We start from the raw sequence: 16,283 nt of genomic DNA, 5'->3' as shown, positions 1-16,283 counted from the left end.
CAGTTCTACCAAGTTGTTGATGAGTTCTGTCGGTTTAGCCTTTGCATGTCATAATCTATCAATTGATGAGATTATGGATCTCCAGATTATGACTTCCCTGGAAATCTATCACCACTTTGGAAAAATTGTGGTTTGGGAAGGGCACTACTGCCAAGAATATTTAAAAGCTTGATAATACTAGGTCAGGGCTGCCCAAGTCCGGTCCTCAAGATCTACTGGAAGGCCAGGTTTTCAGGTTATCCACAATGAATATGCATGAGAGAGATTTGCATACCAAGAAGGCAGTGCAGGCAAATCTCTCTCATGCATATTCATTGTGGATATCCTGAAAACTTGGCATGCCAGTAGATCTCGAAGACCGGACTTGGGCAGCCCTGTACTAGGTCAAGCGTGGTTTGATTGGGTTTTTTTTAAAATTTAAAAGTACAAACACACAATGCCAAACCAGTGACGGTTTTACCAACTGCATGACCAGCAATTTCGCCTCATCTCCAGTTTTGTGGATGAAATCCCTGCATGAAACCTCATGCACTTTGGTATGTAAAGAGAAAACTTTTCTGTGAAGATCACTGTAAAACATGTAGAGGCATGACAGGCAAAGTCAGGAGTTCTTCAAGGTTTATACTGCATTATAATGATAACAGCACACAACGGGATTCATGATTTTCCTTTCTTTCTCCAAGGACGATCCATTTGTGTAACATATATCACCTGTACTTTCTATGACCTCATTAATTGAATGATCATGTTGCTATTTTTTATACACGATGGAAATTTGGGTTGGAACTTGATGAACAAATATATTACAGCATGGATTTATATGAAGACATGAGAAGAGGAAAATTAGAAGTCAAGAAATGTGTTCCAAAGCAAAGTACATTTAAAGTCTATGAACCCCTGTTCCTCTGGGTGTAAATAATCAGTTTAGGGGGCAGTTATCAACGTAGGTTACCATTAAGACAGGTTATTTTTCTGTTAACTCCAGTTCTTAATAATGAGGGGGCCCCTAATCATAAAACATAGACATCCAAAAATCAGCGCTTGCACGTCCTAATCACCAGGACGTCCAAGTCCTGATAATCAAAACCATCTTTCTGTATGTCTAGTGAGGTGTCCCACCTTCTATATGTTCAGAGCACAAGTAGGGCGTGATTGAGGCAGGCTTTGGGCAGTTTCAAGGGCGGGTTCGACATGGACATCTTGCAGCGATAATCAAACATTTTGTAAGACATCCTGGACAGAACTTATACGTTTGAAACTAGACCTGTTTTAAAAAGGTCTAAGTGCCACAAAGGTGCCCAAACTGACCACTGCATGCATCAAGGTAAGACACCCCCACACTCCCCCAGTGCTCAAGGACCCCCTCACACCAACAAAGATCAGAATAGATATGTACATACCTGTCTCCAGAAGAACAGCATCTGGTATAGGAAAGTAGAACTGCACACAGTGGCTTAAGTAGCCTGGTGGGTGGGTTAGTGAACCATAGAGAGGAGTAACAAGTCCCATAAGCCATGGTACAAAATGTGAGCCCACCAATACCCTCCAAAATCCTACTCTACTGCCATGTAGGTGCTACCTGCAGCCATGAGAGCTATTGGGATTATAGACAGGTGGGTAAAGTGGATTTTGGGAGTGTTATGGGGGACTCACCATAACCTATATGGGAGTTCTAGTGAGATGTATATCTGGCACCCTTTATGTGAAGTTCACAGCAGTGCCCTCTAAGGTGCCCCACTGCTCTGTTGCCATGTCCATTACTGGCCTGGCCCCTCCCACATCCAAATGATCTTGTTCTGGGCGCTTGGGACTTGGATGAAAATTTGGTCACAAAAGTGGTATAAAGATAGGCGTTCTGGCGGTCTGGACACCCCAATGGCCTGGATGTCCAGATTGAGGATTAAAAAAAAAAAAAAAAAAAAAAAGTATTTCTAGATGTATGGTGGTTTGCTTTTCAAAAACAGGCATTTTCTTATTGCCAACTTTGGACATCTAGTGCCATACGTCCACATCGAACTTAGACATATGTTTTGAAAATGCCCCTCCATGACTCATACGTTATAATCTCAGTCAATACTCTGGCATTGGTAAACCATTCATAATACCACAACTATATCTCTCAATGCCGCTCTCTCTTCTTAATAAATTGCTTTAGTCAAACTATCAAGGCTTCAGACATGCCATTTGGTCACCACACAATTTTTTGTGTTTGCTTGGTTGCCAAAATTCTTCTCACTGGCTATGGCTTCTTCACTAGCCCCTATTCAATATGTTTCACAATTTTTTGTTTTTTTTTAAAGTGCTTCATTATATCTCAAACTTATTAAAGTGCTTAATATCAATAACTTAACCGTTATAAAAACTGGTTAAAACTTATCTTATTATATTCTTTTTCTTGATGATCTTATCTCATCGGGAAAGGGACCTATCATATCCGATATGTTTCGTCGACAGGCTGCGTCAAGAAAAGGTCCCCCCTTCACAACTTATTCTGCACCCATCCCGATCCACATAGAAATTTTTTTGGATCGGGAAGGTGCAGAATAAGTTGTGAAGGGGGACCTTTTCTTGAAGCAGCCTGTCGGCGAAACATGTCGGATATGACAGGTCCCTTTCCCGATGAGATAAGATCATCAAGAAAAAGAATATAATAAGATAAGTTTTAACCAGTTTTTATAACGGTTAAGTTATTGATATTAAGCACTTTAATAAGTTTGAGATATAATGAAGCATTTTTAAAAAAACCAAAAAATTGTGAAACATATTGAGTAGGGGCTAGTGAAGAAGCCATAGCCAGTGAGAAGAATTTTGGCAACCAAGCAAACACAAAAAATTGTGTGGTGACCAAATGGCATGTCTGAAGCCCTGATAGTTTGACTAAAGCAATTTATTAAGAAGAGAGAGCGGCATTGAGAGATATAGTTGTGGTCCTCCATGACTCATTGCATAAAATGGGACCTCTGCCAAAATAGCATGAGTTAATGGTAAAATAGCTCATCTTAACAGTAGTCCACATTGATAACTGTTCCCCCCCCCCCATTGCCTCAGGATTTGACACATATACAGATGAAGAGAATATGTCTTGGTAGAAGAATAAATCTATTAAAAATAATAAAACAAAACATTATTTACTGATCTGCTCCTACCCAGATAAATGCCTTTGAATATTAACCTTTGTAAGTATTAAAAAAAAAAAAAGCAGCAATACTGTAATACAAAGTTGTCATGGAGGATATCATGTACTTGACAAAATATTTGTACATGGGTAAAAAAAACTAAGGGAGTTATAAAAGGATGTTATCAACACGGACTACTGTAAAGATCTGTTAACCCCAGTTATTAGTAAATAGGGGGGGGGGGGGAGTGGATTATTAACATGGGCCAGAGAATGTGGTGAAATCAGTAAGCTTAACAGGGTTTAAAAAAGGCTTGGGTAATTTCCTAAAAGAGAAATCCATAAACCATTATTGAGATGGCTTGGGGAAATCCACTGCTTATTCCTGGATAAGCAGCATAAAATCTGTTTTACTCTATGGCAGGGGTGTCCAATGTCGGTCCTCGAGGGCCGCAGTCCAGTCGGGTTTTCAGGATTTCCCCAATGAATATACATGAGATCTATTTGCATGCACTGCTTTCATTGTATGCTAATAGATCTCATGCATATTCATTGGGGAAATCCTGAAAACCCGAATGGACTGCGGCCCTCGAGGACCGACATTTGACACCCCTGCTCTATGGGATCTTACCAGGTCCTTGAAACCTGGGTTGTCCACTGTTGAAAACAGGACCTTCGGTCTGTCCCGGTATGGCAATTCTTATGTTCTTATGTGAGCCAAGTATAGGACAATCAAGCCATTGTGACATCACTGATGAGCTTGGCTCTTAGGCATTGGTGGAATGAGGCTTTATGACATCACAGTCTCAGCTGTGGAATTTTGCTACTCTTTGGGTTTCTGCCAAGTACTTGGGCCCTGGGTTGGTCACTGTTGGAAACAGGATACTGGACTTGATGGACCTTTGGTCTGTCCCAGTATGGCAATTCTTTTGTTCTTACTTTTAAGACACATTACTTTACCACAACTTGTGCAATTTCAATACAGGTCCCATTTTATGTGATGATATTAATTACTAATAACTCAGATTAACAGTAAAATAACCTGTCTTAATGGGAACCCACATTGATAACTTCTCTCCCTAGGTCTCACTGCATGAAACTGAACCTATACTAAAGTAGCATGTGTTATGAAGAGAACCCTGGGTGTTTAACCAGAGTTTTAATGCATATTAGGTGCCATACTAAATTCCAAACATGAGACGGTTTATTGTTGGTACATAATCATTGTGATTGTCATCTAGAATAATAGATCGTTACACCACATGTACAGTTGTTCTCATTGCTCTGCAATAAAAAAGATGTGTATTAAATTCCTAGCCTGGAAATTCATATTAAGGGATTGGGAACATACCTTGCATTTAACAGGGGTATTGTTAATGCATGATAATGCAGAATAGTTAACTGGTCCTCCAGGGTGTTTATCACTCCATTCTCCGTTAGGAGCCATGATATTAATATGCAAAAGCAACCAATGCTTCACGTAGACCTTCCACTTTTGCAGGCCCTCTCCCTCGCTCCCTCCGAGGAACTAGGACCTCCTTCTGAGCAGCCTTCCCTTCCAACATCAGCAGGAGATGCCTCCCTAGAAAGTCATCTCTGCTACCGTGGGCGGGACCATGTAGAATTGTAGGAGGGATTACAGGCAAGGTGGGGCAGAATTATGGGTGGAGGGAGGTGAAGTTACGGGCAGACCGTAAATCTCCCGCCTAGGAGGTTGGCGCCCATGGTAGCTGTGCTTCATGTTAGCGACCATCTACCTTCCTCAGAATTTTGGAAATGTTCCTCATGTTTATGTTTCTTAGTATTCAATAAGCCACCTTCGCAGGGATCTCGAAGTCCCTCCTTGAGGGCCGCAATCCAGTCGGGTTCTCAGGATTTCCCCAAGGAATATGCATTGAAAGCAGTGCATGCACATAGATCTCATGCATATTCATTGGGGAAATCCTGAAAACCCGACTGGATTGCGGCCCTCAAGGAGGGACTTTGAGACCCCTGTTTCAAGGGTTACCAATCAAAAGTGATTCACATACAAGTCTAATAAGGAAAGACTAAGGACTCCTTTTACTAAACTGCGATAGCGTTTTTAGCATACGCTAAGCCCTGCGCTATGCGAAAAACTAACGCCAGTTTTATGGAGGCGTTAGCGTGTAGCGCATGGTGCAATATAGCGCAACTGCTATTGCAGCTTAGTAAAAGAAGCCCTAAGTAAACATGGAGGTTTTTAAGCTACTGTACTGCTTACTGCAGCTAACTGGGTAAATAAATAGGCCTTACTGTGTTTCCTCTAGTTTCAGACTTGCTTTACTGACTCTTCAAACTGTTAGATTTTGACCATTTTCAGTTTGGGCTAGAAGGCCTAGGAAAAGTAGAATAAGATCCTTTGATAAATCAGGTCTCTCTTTTGTTTTTACTTTACAAAGGCAACCTGGGCCTAGAACTGTCATTTTCGAGGAATTTTTGTGGAAAGAGAGACATTTTAGAAAGACATCCTACTCATAATATTTTATTTAAAAAAAGGTCCCTCACAGACATTTTTGAACAGAAAAAAATGTTGGGCTTTCCTGTTAAAAAATGTGCGAGACGGTCCGAAATTTAACAGCCATTTTCCAAACTGAAACATCCAAATAGTGAATGTCAAAAATCTGTCTGGCAGCATTTTAACAGAAATAGCCACACAGATGTCCTTATCTAACGCAGAGGGGCGTTAGACTTTAATCCAGGTTCACATTTCACTGCAACCCTTATTGTAAATAGTGACCCCTCCAGAGACAGGGACATACTTACTATACTTGAATGTGCACTACCTTAACGGCCCTCAGGCTCACAAGTGTCTTTAATATTTACCGTAGGTATGGTCCCCTCAATATTCAGCCAGCGGCAGTCAGTGTAATTTAATGTGATCATCGCCAACTAACTTATGCCCCAGTATTCAGTTCCAGATCATAAGGGTTAAACATTCCCAGTTTAACAGCAGTCCAGAACTGCATAACATTTTTTGATCATTAATTTTTTTTTTTTTAAAAGACCCCCCTTCCATGAGCTCCGATCTCCCTCCTGACTCCCCCCCCCCCCCCACAGCCAGTGCCATGACCTATCCCCCTACCAGGCCCCCATTCCCCATGTGTAGGGCCTACTTAAATATCTGCTGGTTCAAGGGAGCGGTTGTCGGGGGCAGAAGTTTGGTCCCTACGCTCCTGTCCCTTACCAGTTCTTAATTGTGTGGTGCAGCGGTTAAAGCTACAGCCTCAGAATTCTGAGGTTGTGGGTTCAAAACCACACTGCTCCTTGTAACCCTGGGCAAGTCACTTAATCCCTCCCTTGCTCCAGGTACATTACATAAATTATGAGCCCACCAAGACAGACGGAAAAATGCTTGAGTACCTGAATAAATTCATGCAAACTGTTCTGAGCTCTCGGAGAATGGTATGGAAAATTGAACACATAAATAGTTAAAATGATCGCTGCAATCTTGTGGTACTATACAGAATACCTTGAGCTGCCACGAGAGGACATGCCAGCCATTTTTTTAAAAAAATTTATTTATTTATAAATTTTCAAGTTACATACCAAGTAATCATTTGTACAGAAAGTAAGTTAGTAGAATATGACCTATATCCAACATAAATCATAATCAAACCAATTTAAACAAAATACATAAGGAAATTCTTCCTACTAACCCAACTCAAGTCCTCAAAATATAGATCCAAGATTACGTTTAAGCGAGCAAAAGAAGAATAATATAAGAAGATTAATTACAAACAGAACTGAGATGTGGGCAGCTATATAAATTATAGAGCTGTTGGTTTCTCTTTATCCAGTCGAGACAGAGCCAGAAAAGCAGTTAATTGTTGAGGTTCAAAAAAGACATATTTAACTGAACGGTAGCAAATAATACACTTGCAAGGGTGTCGCAAGTAAAACGTCGCTCCCAGTGAAGTGACTCCAGGTTTCAATAATAGAAATTCTCTGCGTCGCTTTTGAGTTTCTCTAGAAAAATCAGGAAACATTTGTAATTTACAACCAAGAAACTCTGTCTGTCTGTTTTTAAAGAAAAGTCTCAATAACCATATTTTATCTATTGCGAGAGCTACAGCCAAAATCATTGTAGAAGGTACAACTGCCTCTCTATCTGATGTTTCTAAAATTCCAGAAACATTCAGTGGTGCCTGGTTCAGATTTTTTGACTGCAATTGAACCCCATCTTTATTTGGCAGGTAATACACTTGGTGGTAAAGTTTCTTCTGAAACTTGCAAGATCTCTATCAGATATCTCCTGAGCATTTTCCTAGGAGTAACCGTAGTTAATCTAGGGAAGTTGATTAATCTCAAATTGTTATTCCGAGAGTTATTTTCAAGCGTTTCCAATTTCTTCTTAAGATTAATATTATCTTTAATTAGGGACTCTTGTACTTGTTTAGTCGTAAGAATATCTTGGTCAAGCTTTTGAATCGAAGCCTTTGAAACAGTCAAATCAACAGTCAAATCTTTTAGCTCTCTAGAATGTTGAATCAATTTCCTTTCAATATATTGGAAATTGGGACTATTAGTTTTGGTAAAATTTGCGATCAGATCCCATAATGAGTCTAGAGTCACTTGTGCTGGTTTCTCCCAAATTGGAAAACTTTGCTGGGTGTAAAAATGCTCACCGTCTGGAGGAGAAAAGCTTCCCTGGTTAAAGTCCGGCTGGAATCCACCTCCGGTTGTTTGTTCTTCTGCAGTTACTCCCTGGTCAGAGTGCACTTCTTCCTCAGTCTCCAATGTAGTTCTTGCTGCCTCCGGGGAAAGTACCTCCCCCATCTCCGGGGTTTCCTCTGCCCCTGGAGAACTGGTAGGCCGTGGACACGAAGGAGGAGCTCTGAAGTCGGGGCTTAAGGTGGTCTCTAGCCCAGGAGAGACAACCCCGATCTCGCCTTCTTCAGGTGCTCTCTGCGGGCTTATTCCCGATGTGGGTAAAACTGCCCCTTGCATCCGCCAGATCAATTCGTCAATTCTGTCGAAGGAGGGGATTTCGGAGCGCCGCGAGGTGCCAGCCACACTCCTGCCCCTTCTCTTCGGCATCCTATAGGTAAATCGGGCTGTAAAGCTGATCAAGCAAGAAAAAAAAGGTAATTGAATGGAGCGGTCATCTTGGAACTCATCTGCAACCCCAGCCATTTTAATGTTTCCTTTGTCCATGAGTTTCCAGCAGTCGTCACTAAGATCAAGGAGGACAGTTTCAGGGTTCATAGACGACGGTGTGAAAGACAAAGGCGCGCGCCGACAACTGAGTGCAAGACGGAGGCGCGCGCTGAAGAAAATTACAGTTTTTAGGGGCTCCGACGGGGGGTTTTGTTGGGGAACCCCCCCACTTTACTTAATAGACATCGCGCCGGTGTTATGGGGGGTTGTAACCCTCCACATTTTACTGTAAACTTAACTTTTTCCCTAAAGTTAAGTTTTCAGTAAAATGTGGGGGGTTACAACCCCCCACCCCCCACAACGCGGCACGATGTCTATTAAGTAAAGTGGGGGGTTCCCCCCACACACATCCCCGTCGGAGCCCTAAAAACAGTAATTTTGAGCAGCGTGCGCCTCCGCGCTGCGCTCAATTGTCTGGGCGCACCTTTGTCCCGCCGCGCTTTTGACCTGACATCCAGTTTCAGTGCTATGAAATTTCTGGAAACCTAATTGGAAAGCGTATAGGGCTTTATTGTTGTCGATAAAGGATTGTAGTTGGTTGAGTGCTGCTGAGTACGGGGCAAGGGTGCGCATGCGGGGAAGGAGTGGATGGGGTGGGGCGGAGAAGAGGGGAGGGGAGGGTGCCTCTCACCCTCGCTACGCCACTGCAGCAACCTATGGAACTATTACGCCACAGGTTGCTGGCTCCTATGGAAATCAAAGGGCCTTAAAAGCTCATATTTAACCATACCGTGATCATTTCCTCCCTTCAGGTCTCTTCTTATGGCTTTCTACTTTTCGGCTGTACTTCCATTTAGCAACATTGTTCACTCTCCAGGGTCTGCAGGGACAGTGATCAGCCATTTTTCCAGCCTCAATGTCGTTCCATTCCGCCTTTTCCCACTGTTGTAATTACTGCATCCTCATTCACTCCTGTTTAGTCCTCGTGGCGTCTTGCATTGTTTTTATTCCCCCCACCACAATTTTATTTTTTAATTACGTAAAACCTCTAGATTCTACTTTTCATATAGGCAATATATCAAATAAAATTAAGCCTTGAACTAGAACCCTTGAAATCCTAAAGGATCAAAACATATTTTCATCAAAAAATGAAACAGAGGTGCATCACTTTGAAGCCGACTCTAATTACCTGTACAAATTAGAGTCCCATATTTATAAATCCATATTTGGATTTGAGTCTATCGCTGTTTCATAAATGGCGGATACTATATTCTTGTGAAGGCCCACGGTAAAGTGCTTCAGTCTATTTATCTGACCCTTTAAAATCCATTCTCAGGCTGCTGGAAGGTTTTATGTAGAACCTCAGATGTTTTGTTAAAAACCAATGTACAGTGTATAAAGGCAGTTCAATGTATACTACGTACATCTCAGTCTCAAACCATTTTCTTGATCAGTGTTATGGGCAAAACAAGTAAAAACTGGACATAATGGGACCAATTAAAATTTTACAGTTGGTTACACACAGGTCACGCAGAGCTTTGCCCATCAAAAACGTAAGCGCCATGAATTGGACTGGCTCCATCAGGGTTTTGTGGTTTGTTTGTTTTTTCCAGCTCCACACAGCCAATACGGGACTGAATACAAAGCATGAATCCAACCCAGATGTATCATTCCTAGACCGAATATAACTGTTTTGTCAGCACACCAAGAAACTTTATTTTATGCTTTTAGACACATTTGAGAGGACTTACAATAGAATTTAAACCTGCACTTATCACCTACCCAGCTGACTGGATAATGGATCTTAAGCGCAATAGATTAGGAGCGCCTCTCTGCTACCCAGAGCATCTATTGTACACCAGCGACCACAGAGCAGTGCATTATTAGAAAGTCCACTCTGAGAAACGGGGAAAGGTGGGGAGGCTGGCTGACCTGACGAACTCCTCTGCTGGATACAAAAACAAGCCAGATGCTCCCACTCACAGCTAGGAACCTTCTTTAAGTTAAGAGACCTCACAAACCCTTTGGATTCTGGCCCTAGGAGTGCTTTTGTCTGGCTACATAATAAAGGCTTTGAATGGTGAGAATGGAAGTTTGGCTTTTAAGAGCAAAGAAGACCTGACACAGTTATAAACTATGAATAACCATAGCTGAGTTTTAAGTGTTTGAATACCATATTCCTAAAATATTACCCAATTGTTTGACAGAGTATAATACTGGTAGTCTTACAATCCGATTTTCCCCATTTTTTAAGATTATTTTTTGACATAATGATCAACGTAGCATTCCATAGCACCAAAATCCTCACGTTTCTGAGCGTAAATTCTGAGCGAAATTCTGTAAAGGAACTCATACATTTGCCTTACACTCAGTTCTGACAGTCGGTCTCATGTTCTGACCCCCAGCCTTTAACTAGGCTCCATATAAACTGATTCTTTTAGATTTACATGCGCCCTCCTGACCTGAGCAATCAAAATGGCCAGTTTAGTCTCTTCCAGGGGTAGGCAATTCCGGTCATCGAGAGCAGGAGCCAGTTCAGGTTTTCAGGATATTCACAATGAATATGTATGAGATAATTTCCATGCACTGCCTCCTTGAGATGCAAGTCTATCTCATGCATATTTATTGTGATTATCCTGAAAATCTGACCTGGCTCCGTCCCTCGAGGACCGGAATTGCCTACCCCTGGTCTATTGCATCTATTGAATTTTCCACGTGTTAATTGTGAAGCAAAACAATCTGATTATACTTCTAGATCTTTAACCAAAAAATCATGCGAGCAAAACAAATGTTTGTGCCTGTGTTCAAATGAGCGGAGTGACCTGCTTGCCTGTTGGTTACAGATATATGGTACCTTGGATTACGAGCATAATCCATTTCAGGAGCATGCTCGTAATCCAAAATGCTCGTTTATCAAAGCGAGTTTCCCCATAGAAAATAATGGAAACTCGCTTTGATACGTTCCCCCCCCCCCACGAGAACCGGCATTGCTCCCCCCGAAGGCCCCCCCTGCAATCCGGCACCCTCACCCCCGCGATTGGGCACCCCCCGCCGCAATTGGGCACCCCCCCAATGCGATTGGGCACCCCCTCCACCGCTTCTTACCGTCATCTGGGCACCGGCACCGGCATGTACTGTGCATTGGTGCCAGTGCCCGAAGATCGGCCTCCTCTTCTGCTGGGCCTTGAGCATTTGCGCATGCTCATGGCCTGCGAGTTCACGTTCTCTCCGAGATAGAACGTGGTACCTTGGTTTACGAGCATAATTTGTTCCAGAAGCATGCTCGTAATTCAAAGTACTCATATATCAAAGCACATGTCCCCATAGGCCACAATGTAAACTGAAATAATTCATTCCACAACCAAGGTTTACTATGGTGGCCCAGGGGTGGGTACCTGCCTGTGGGTGCTGCAGCCCTTGTAGCGTGGTGGCTTCCTTTCCCCGGGGTTCCCGTGCAGCTCTCCTCCCTCTTCGGCCGATGCCTTTTCTGTTCACCAGTGCCTCCCGGCTTCTGATTCAAGCCGGCCGCCATCCTACTGACGCATGTGCAGGACCTCTGAACTCCCCCGTCAAGCTGGCGCCGCTCCAACAACACGTGCACCACGTACAAGCACGCAGGATGAGCCGCCCGGGGACCCCGGAGAAAGGAAGTCACCACGCTACAAGGGCTGCAGCACCCACAGGCAGGTACCCACCCCTGGGCTACCATAGTGAGAGCTCGTGTAGCGAAACAACACTCGTTTTGCGAGACAAAAGTTTTCTGAGTGTTTTGGTCATCTTGCAAAACACTCGCAAACCGGGTTACTCGCAAACCAAGGTTCCACTGTATATATATATATATATATATATATACTAGTCTTATAGCCCGTTACATTAACGGGTGCTAGAATATATGTGTGTGTGTGTCTCTCTTTATTTCTTTCTCTCTCTCTCCTTAGCCGCTTTCTTTCTTTCTGTCTTTCTTTTTTCTTGGCTGTCCATCACCACCCCTTGCCTGCTCCCCCTGTCCATTCTCCCTTCCTTTTACCTCCCCTGTGTCCACCACCACCCCTTCACTGCTCTCCTTGTGCAGCAGCAGCCCTTCTCCCTTTGTTTTACCTCCCCCCCTGTCCAGCAGCACCTCTTTCCTTCTCCCTCTGTCCAACATTAGGCCTCCGTTCCTTTTTCTTCACCCCCCTGTCCATCAGCACCTCTTGCCTTCTCCCACTGTCCAGCAGTAGGCGTCCCTTCCTTTTTCTCCCCCCCTCCTCCTTCTTATCCCTACGATACACTTACCTTGCTCTGCCTCTTATCAGAGATTCCCGACAGCCGCCCAGTTGCACCCATTGGAAAAGTTCCCTCTGCCGCATCCCGCACCCCTCCTGACGCGACTCCCGCTGTCTTTCTTTCTGTCTCTGTCCCTGGCCCCCTTTGTCTGTCTGTCTATCGGTGTATCTCCCTGCCCCTGTGTCTTTCTTCTTTTCTTTCTGTCTCCCTTCCTCCCTCTGTCTGTCTGTCCGAAGCAGCATTCCCTCTCCCTCCATTTCCCTCCCCCCACATCAGTTCCCTCTGCACCTGCCCCTGTGTCTTTCTTCTTTTCTTTCGGTCTCCCTTCCTTCCTCTGTCTGTCCAAAACAGCATTCCCTCCCCCTTCCATTTCCCTCCCCCCACACCAGTTCTCTGTGCAGCAGCATTAGCGTTTCCTCTACCCCCCTTTCCCTTCCCGCAGTCGCGACTACAAATGCGGTCCCGAGTCCTTTGCCGCCCCCCCTTCCCTTCCCTTCCCGTGGGCCCGACTACACATGGCGATTCAAGCAGCGTGTGCAGCAGTCTTCACACGCTGCTTTGGGTCCTTCTACTGCCCTGATTTACTCTGGCACGTCCCTGATGACATCATCAGAGACACGGCAGAGCAAATCAGGGCAGTAGAAGGGCCCGAAGCAGCGTGTGAAGATTGCTGCACATGCTGCTTGAATTGGGGGGAGGGAAATGCTGCTGCTGCACAGGGAAGTAAGGGGGAAGGGAAATGCTGCTGCTACACAGGGAAATGGAGGGGGAGGGAATGCTGCTACTGCACAGGGAAGTGAGGGGAGGGAAATGCTGCTACTGCACAGGGAAATGGAGGGGGAGGGAATGCTGCTGCTGCACAGGGAAGTGGGGGGAAGGGAAATGCTGATGTTGCACAGGGAAATGGAAGGGGAGGGAATGCTGCTGCTGCACAGGGTAATGGAGGGGAAGGGAATGCTGCTGTGGCTGCTGCACAGGGAAGTGGGGGGGAGGGAAATGCTACTGCTACATAGGGAGACAGACAGATAGAAAGAAAGAGACAGACAGCGGGAGGGAGACAGAAAGAAAGATAGACAGCGGGAGGGAGACAGAAAGAAAGGAAGAAAGACACAGGAGCAGGGAGAGAAACAGAAAGAAAGACAGACAGCGGGAGGGAGACAGAAAGAAAGAAAGACAGACATATATTCTAGCACCCGTTAATGTAATGGGCTTAAAGATTAGTATATATACATACACACACACACACTCTATACAATATATATATACATATTTTAAAAATTTCTAGTGGGGAGGTGGTCTGCTCCGGGCGCGGTCTTGCACAAGGCGCTGGCACCCCTCCTCCTCTACACCCCCTGCGTGCCCCTTCACTTCCCCTGTACCTTTTTAACTTTGATGCAAGCAACCACCAACTTGCTGCCCATGTCAATTTCAGCGCTCTCTCTGACGTCACTTCCGGGAAGGGTCACCACCACCCCGGGCGCCGCTTAACCACACTATGCCACTGCCCACTTAAATCTAAGCGGTTCACAAGATACACAAATACTCAATATAACAATACCGCAATAAACAACACATATTGGTCCAAGAACTCCCAAGTAATAAATACACCATTAAAGAAAATGCCTCTACAAATAACAGTTGGTTTCAACACCTTCTTAAATTTCTGGGATGTCTGAGGGTAACCTGAGTGGTCCTCTCAAATTATTCCATAGCTCTACCCCACCACCAAAATTATACAGGCTCTTATATTTGCATAACGTACACTTAACAGCTCATCATTGACTAATCATACCATCCCCTCCGACCTTAGAGATCTGAGAGCCGGATACATTTTCCAGTTTTCAGTTCAAGCAGATAGTTGGAATTGCCGACTTTCACCGATTATCGGATAATTCAAATTCTTATTTGCATTTTAGGAAATTATTGAAAGCTTATTTATTTGTTAAATTTTGGGAAAACTGAGGATTTGCATACCGCTGTAAATAACTCGGTCCTCTTTTATTTTGTTAACCACACTGATCTGCAAGGTATTGCGATATATAAATACATTTTATGTTATGTTATAAATTCGGGTGCTTAACTTTAGGTGTGGGAATCAGCCCTATTCTATAAAGTGTGCTCATCTTGCAGTGCTGTTTTCTAGAATAGCGCTTAGCACAGATTTATTTCTGTGCCACTTTTTGAGTGCCATTTACTGACTCTCTAGCCTTATGTGTGTGCTTTCCCCCCCCAAAAAAAAATTGATCTTGGTATATATTACATGTCAAGTCGCTGCTGGTGGTTGCCTAGAATGGGGTGGTGTCTGCTCTCTCATTGGGGAGGAGCTGGTAGTGTCTCCGGATCCGTGGAGTGGGACCGTGCCGTGGACTCCTCCTGGTTGTCCGATGGAGACATAGTGCTGTATTTTTCGGGAGCTGCCCATGAGAATCCGCCGCCCACCGGGAGCAATGCGGCCCGGCACTGGATTGTTCTATCTCTGTGCATCTTCTGCCTGGAAGCGATGAGTCGGGGCTGCAGCAGCTGGAAAGCCCGAGCTGATATCTGTCCCGTCTGGACTTTTGTCGTTGGGATTATTTAAAATATGCTGAGGCAACAGAGCTGCTTCAGGAAATTGGACTTCTGCCAGACTTATTTGATTTTGTTTTTCAATTTTTTTTCTTCCAGTTCATGAATTATTTAAAATTTTATTCCATTGTTTTTACCCCAATTGTTTTTATTTTATTAACTGAATTCTATTGTTTAACGGTTCCTCCCTTCTATTCCTTTTTACATATTACTTTAATTCATTTAGATATCATTTACAGATTGATGATGCTCCTATCTGTAAAGTTAGGAATTTCTGTGAAATATTCTACATGCTTCTCTCCTCTCCACTCCTTCCTGCCCTCCATAGTCCTCCCTACCCTCTTCTAACCCCTTCCTCTGTAATGTCGCCTAGAGCTTGTATAGGTATATGCGATACACAAATGGAAGAAATAAAAAATATTGAGGACAAGGAAAACACACTTCACAAAAGGTAAATTATTTGCTTCCGTGTCCCTTCAGACTTCTCGTTGACTACACAACAGCGTATTTTGTCTTTATTTCAAGCTACCATGTTGTATTAAGAACATAAGAAAAGCCTTAATGGGGCAGACTAATGGTCCTTCTAGCCCAGTATCCCGTCTTTGCGGAGGCCAATCCAAGTCACCTGGCAAAAACCCAAATAGTAGCAGCATTCCATACTACCGTCCCATGACTGTTTCGACAGCTTATATTGATTTAACCCAGTTGCTTAAAATGATTTAACCCTTTAATCGGCAGATCGTGAAAGCAGCTGCTTTATGTAACTTGGGGCTCCTTTTACCAAGCTGCGCTAGAGGTTTTAGCGCACGCTAGACGCTAACGCCTCCATTGAGTTGGCGTTAGTTTTTCTGCGTAGTGCGGGGGTTAGCACGCGCGCTAATCTGCAGCACGCGCTAAAAACGCCACCGCAGCTTAGTAAAAGAAGCCCTTGATTTTGAACGAAAACAAAAGTGCCAAGTATTCTTTGTTTCAAAACAGCAACTTCTGACCACACTTTCATTTTCTTTATATTTTACTTTTATTTAAATTAAAAACGTATATTCAGCTATACAACATATACGTTTGTTAAAAGCAGTTTGCATAAAATCAATCACATTCATAAAATAAGAAAAAAAATTAACAGCAAAAAACATCTTAACAGGAAAAGTCAAAAATGAAAGTACGATAAAATAAAATAATACACCCTTATTAGCCGGTAACCATCACCGCATATTTTCAC

At 43.6% G+C, this 16,283-nt stretch overlaps 1 protein-coding gene across 3 annotated transcripts in view; it reads right to left on the bottom strand.

The window, feature by feature from the left end:
* Positions 1-16,283, bottom strand: part of LYPD1 (LY6/PLAUR domain containing 1) — a 75,626-nt gene that overhangs the window by 1,547 nt on the left and 57,796 nt on the right. The gene's annotated exons all lie outside the window — the stretch shown is intronic.

Source organism: Geotrypetes seraphini, chromosome 5, assembly GCF_902459505.1.
Source record: "Geotrypetes seraphini chromosome 5, aGeoSer1.1, whole genome shotgun sequence".
Lineage (NCBI taxonomy): Eukaryota > Metazoa > Chordata > Amphibia > Gymnophiona > Dermophiidae > Geotrypetes > Geotrypetes seraphini.
This window is presented reverse-complemented; position numbering and strand designations above follow the sequence as displayed.